Source organism: Octodon degus, unplaced genomic scaffold (assembly GCF_000260255.1).
Source record: "Octodon degus isolate 3935 unplaced genomic scaffold, OctDeg1.0 scaffold00009, whole genome shotgun sequence".
Taxonomy (NCBI): Eukaryota; Metazoa; Chordata; class Mammalia; order Rodentia; family Octodontidae; genus Octodon; species Octodon degus.
In genome coordinates, this window is record NW_004524585.1 from 19,660,443 (window position 1) to 19,666,921 (window position 6,479).

Below are 6,479 nucleotides of genomic sequence, written 5' to 3' on the forward strand. Positions count from 1 at the left end.
TTCTGTGAGCATGGAGTATTAGGTGAAATTGAAGAATACAAATGCCACTATTTACAGCTAGTTGGTTTTCCCAGTGTACTTAAACAAAATAATACATTTCCTTCACCGAACAGCATTGGCATTTCCTTCTTTTAGCTCGGATTAAAGAATACTTACCTTTAGAAGTTAACAAATGGAACACAGTGTAATTCATTTTCATTTAAAAAGAGAAGGAAAGCAGACTAACACGTTATGTTTGCCATTTCTCAACTCACAAACCTCAAGATATTTTCTCTGTACCAGCCACTTATGATAAAAATAAATCATAGTAATATCTAAAATAATTTCATGAATCATAACATTATTTCCTTTACTTTAAATTCCCCATAAACTTCATTTCAGGTGTAGCATATTTGTGATCAGCATATATGCATATGTGTAAATTTAAGACAATTATTAGCCAACAGTAGTATAAAATTAGCAAAGCCCTGACCAGCAACAAAAAAGAGAGATGGATGCATGCGTTAAATCAATCCCTGTCTACCTTTCACTAACCAGGAATCTGCGGACTGCTGCAGAGAAGTGATGTGACATATAAATTCCTATATTGCAGGAGCTGCTAGCAAGGTTGTACCCTAGCAGGCTGGTCCCACTGTCCAGGCACAGGAGAAAGCATCAAGCTAATTAACACCAGCACAGAGGTAACTCTTCACTCTCATTAACATCCCTTTAAGTAGTCTTTGACAAATGAGCAATTAGCTCACATACAGTCTGCATGAATGAGGAATTATACTGTATTATTTCTTTCACTCTTTTGCAACATTAAAAAAAAACTCAGTTTTGTGAATTTACAATTAAAGAGAAAAGCAAATACTTTAGCACTTATTCCAGTACTTATTTTACTTGCATACTTTGCTAAAATAAATGATAGAATGGAAGTAAAACTCCATTAAAAAATAACTGATAAGGAAAAAAATGTCAACAAAATTGAATTATATAGTGCTTTTGTGTCTAATGTAAAGAATGAATTAAAAAATATACTCCAAATCTGTAAAAACATCAACAACAAAAACCTTGGGAAACATCTTTCCAGAACAGTAGCTACCATCAGGGTAATCAGTCCCCCCATTTCATTTTAACCCTGAGTTCTTCCTCTTGTCAACTTTTTCTCTTTTGTTTTCTTTCTAAGTATACCAACACACATTTCTACTCACATCCTTGATCATATCTAGTTTACTTCTCAGAGCTAAAGCTACCCAATCTAGCATGCTCCTGAGGAGCAAATACAAATTCAAAATTAACTACAAGACATAGGAACTATCTGTTCAACTGAAGAGCCTTGAAATTTAAGCTGTATGGGGTCCCAGGAAACCCATTCTGTGTACAGATCAGGTGTGTTGTTATCCTTTTGCATACATTTTATATTTTTTCAATCATTTCTTGCAGTAATATATTGTCTTATAATTTCTCACATATTTAATAATAAGATATCAATTCATTCTTGATATATCCATCTCCTAATAACTTCTACGTTCTATTTTGCTTTTAATAAAATCTTGGCAATCACAATACTTATGATGGTATCTAAAATGGGAAGATTTTTATTGAGTGCTTCTTTAATTATTCATTTCTCTACCTAAATGATACCTAGTATTGGTTTTTAGGCTTAGATAACAACTACAAATATTTTGATTAACTTAATTGATTACTAATATCATAACAGTTGAAAAACCTAATTGTTTCACTATTCAAGATAAAAGACAATTGTATCTAATGCTCTTACAGAAAAACATTTTCATATACCATTAAAATTTGTCTTTTTTGGCAGGTAGAACCGGGGATTGAACTCAGGTCCTTGCTTTTGCCAGAGAGGGGCTTATTTTACTGAGCCATCTCCCCAGCCAAAATTTGTCATTTTTTGTAGGAAAATGTCAACCAAGATTTTATGAAAATCATTAATTTCCTCTACATATTTGCTTCTAGAAACTATAGGAAATTAATCAGATTTTCTTCGTTAGTTGTTTTCACTGGCCAATTATTTGACTTAATTTTTATTAGCTTTCCGATTTAAAAAATCCTTTAATAACACAAATCATTTAATAATAAATAACACCATTACTAATCCTTATAGTGAAAAACTCTTTCCTGTGACAAATAAGCACACAAATTCTATAATAGCTGTAGTTTCCAAATCTTTAAATAAATAATTAGAACTTGAGTGCAATTGTAATGGGAAGAATTTCCAGTCATAATCTGAATATTTGATGCAATTTTGTGTCCTCTCACCACTTATAATGATATTTTAATAATAGGAATTGAACCCGAATATATGAAAGATTTTGTCTTTTCTCAAAGGTTAGTTATTTGATATAATTTCTTCAGTGAATGATTTATAAAAACATAAATAATACTTCTGCATAAATTGTATTTTCCACTTCAAAGAAATTAACAGGTGAACCCATGAAATTAACAGCATGCTTTAAGTATGCAAAGTGATGTTAAAACTATTTTTGAGTAATTGTAGCTAAGCTCACTTTTGAAGTTTGTTTTTATTAACAATTCTACTGCAAACTCATACTCAGTTTTATTATGGTTGAACATATGTTCTATTTTCTATCTCTTTTCATATCTTGTTGTATTTTCATTTTATGTATCTCATGTTATCTCTATTAAAACTTAATTGCAACTTGTTAATAATTATATGCAATATATTATATCGTTGCTTCTTAGCAGTACAATATCAGAAGCTACAAGAGCTCATAATGGTTCACAATTCACATATCTTGAAATATAAACTGGTAATGCAAAAGGGCTTGATTTTATTGTAAGAGAAAATGAAGTTAAAGTTTTGTAAAAGTAAGGCTGAAGTTTTTGTTTCTTAATATGAAACGTTTCTAGGAGACTATGTTCTTGTGTATCAAAAAGAAATACTAGAAGATTTCATATTTTTTGAAAACTTTAGCAAAATTAAAACCTGTAAAAGTAAACACCTGTAAATGTGGTAGATCTGTCTGGAGCATGGAAGGAACAATGCATTACCAGTGCAGATCCCTTGGGCAGGCTAGCCCTCAGTCAACTGTATGAAAACAGATCTTCTGGCCTTGTCTCCTTGCCCTGGATTTCAGGTGACACATTCTGTTCTCCAGTGAGAAGTGCAGGGAAAGGCTGAGATGTAGCCCACTCCATTTCATGTACTTTAATCACAAATAACTGCCCAATTGCCAGTTTTCAATGACACTACTCTCTTACTCTTCCATTCCTAATTTCCCAAAGCAGCAAGTGTAAAGAACAGCAAAAAGAAAGCATAACAGCAGCACATGAAGTTTGAAGTTATCCTCCGTCGGAGTCTAGGGGGCTCTGTCACTGTATTTAACACTTGGGTAGAGGTTTGAGGAATTGTAATGGCTGACTCAAATTTGCTTTTCAGAAAGGTGCCAAATCTCTGCAAGGAAAGAAAAGAAAACACAGAAGGTAAATCTCCTTCTCTATGTTCCACTGCCTAATTTTTCTTAGACTTCTACTGCTTCTTAAGATTGAAGACTCCCTGAGTACAACACCTGGGTTTGGTTGTTTGTTTGTTCTTGTTTTTCTTCCTTCCTTCCTTCCTTCCTTCCTTCCTTCCTTCCTTCCTTCTTTCTTTCTTTCTTTCTCTTTCTTTCTCTTTACCTTTTGCCTGTCAGACAGGGGCTGTGCTATATCTCTGACAGAATATGTTTTCTTTGGTCATTAAAATGACCACTTTTTGATTGTCACTGGTGACTCTAATTCAGAAAATAACACAGCCAAAAACAGATACCCACTGGTGATGGTGTTGTACGCTGAAATATATATGATCTCAGTAATTAAAATTGTAGCTCAAGTTGGAGACAGGTAATATTTCTAGGATAAATGTTACAAATTTATCATCTACATTAGCAACCTTATTGAATCAAACAATATCCACCTGCACATGAGGATCCATGCATACCCAACAGAAGTATAAATAAAGTAAACTTTAAATTGAGAACAGTGGTAGAAGCCTATATAATTCCACCTCATCAGAAAACTGACAGAACAGTTTGCTTCCATCCCAGAAAAACAGGGCACAACATAGTATGATCCTGTATCAAAAACAGGAAAATAATTGATAATGTAAAGCATGGAAGCCAGAGGGCCAGTGAGATAACCCAGCAGACTGAGCACCTGATTAGACAAGCACAGGGACCTAAGTTCAATCCCCAGCACCACATTTCATGCCAGCCCAGCCCCCAGGTGTGCTGAGCCGGCAGCCAAGTACGGGTGGTGGGGCACACCGGTAATCCAGCACCGGGGAGGCTGAAAGAGGAGTATCACTACAAGTCAGAGATGCATAGAGAGACCCTGAAACAGTCAAATACATAAATTTAAAAAATTGGTATCTATTCTGTTGCATCAATAGATACCAGTGATTCTATTAGTGATAGTGAAAGTAGTCTTACATAGTGACCATGTTCATCTTTTCTGTTTCCCTCATGTCATCTGTATCATCTATTCAAGGTAAGTACAGATTAATTTATTTTTTGTTTATATTTTGGGCTCTTTCTTATTTTCTATTATGTTATAGTATTGTTTTTTTTTTTTTTTTTTTTTTTCTTTTTTTTTTTTTTTTTTTTTTTTTTTTTTTTTTTTTTTTTTTTTTTTTTTTTTTTTTTTTTTTTTTTTTTAAGGAAAAGTCTATCGCGTGTTCAGGGTCTCAGTGTCATAGTGATGTCTGTTTACAGCCTCCCAAGAGCTGGAATTACAGGAGCGCACCTCTCCATGCCCAGTCTCAATTGCCATCTCAGTCTCAGCATACCCCAGGGCAGGGCAGGCAGGGCAGGTTGGGGAATCGAGCCCCCGGTCCCTGCTTGCAGGTGCTTAATGCGCGGAGATATTTGTCCAGCCCTGCCACTATTTCTTACAGAGATATTTGTTTTGATGTACAAGTGCTTTGGATTATAAGCACGTTTTGAGAATGAATTATGTTCCCAAAACAATGTTTTACCTAATTTTCTCCCGTCTGCCATCCCTGATTTTCCAGCTCTACTTTCAGTGTAATTATTATCTGGCCATGTTAATCGGGAAATAGTGACTTTGTGCCCTGAATTTGATGATATTTGTTTCATTTCAATTTGTGGAAAAGTTTGTGAAACATTAACATCAGCATCTTTAAATACTGAGATTACTCCAGTGGAGCTATTCAGTCCTGGACTTCTTTGAAAAGAGTAGATTTATGATTAATGAGCTCAATTCTTTTTGTGTTATTAGTTTATGGAAAATAAACTGCTTCTTAATTGAATTTTACGTAGTTCATACTTTCAGGAATTTATCCATGATTTCAAGGCAATTCAACCTTTTCTGATTAAAAAAAATATTGTTTTGTCTTTTCTCTCATGCACAATTCCAAACACAGCTGAAATCAGAAGCATGTATAATTCTATTACTAGACATATATGAAATAAATCATTTTATGTAAAATTATTAAAACAGTAGATTGAAAGTAATAGTTAATCTTGGGCTATAATAGATTAGTAAAAGGATAGTTTTCAGTAAATTACCAACAAAAATGATAAAAATAATAAAGAAGTGTTCTTTTCTTGCGGCATACACAAGTATGTTTCACACAAAACCAATAGAAAATTAAACCTACTTTGATCGTGTGTCTACCTATCAAAGTAAAAAAATTGTAAAGGATCTCTGAGCAAAAATTTCACTTACTTGAGAAAGGAAGAAATATAAAACACCAAACAAAAAGTATGAATATAGTGGATTACATTGAAATCAAGAGATTTTTATTAATTTATTAATTAATTTATTTATTTGGTGGAACTGGGGATTGAACTCAGGCTTTTGCGCTCGTCAGGCAAGTGCTTATTCTACAGAGCCATCTCCCTGGCCCTTAAGAGATTTTTATTTAAACTAAAGAACCCCCAAACTCCAGCTACTTACTGGTACACATCTGTGACCTATTAGGGCCTGGGGTGTGCAGCAGGAGCTGAGAAGCAGGCCGGAAAACAAGTTTCTGTTGTGTGTACAGCTACACCTCATCTTTCCTGTAACCAGCCAAGTTCTGCCTCCTGTCAAAGGATTGGGGCATCCATCCCATACTCACTGGGTGCAAACACTGCTACAAACTGTCCTTTGTGGACACTAGGTAGCACACTAGAGACTCTACTGTAGCAATAACAGTAATGAAGTGTGCAGTGTCATGTGTGAAAATTAAAGTACACAACAAATTTGATGTACTTGATTCAACTGCAAATCTCACAATCATCACCACCCTAAGTATAGAAAAATTGCCTTCCATGAAACTAAATATGTTGGTTACCTCTGATGTGAACAGTGATGCCATTAATAGAATTTTAGAAAATGTGTGGATGTTTACAAATACATGCAAAATTTGTGGACATGCATATGCACAAATATATAAGAATATGTATGAATATATATTCTGTTCTTTGGCGAATATACATATATGTATATATTTATCTATATCTATATCT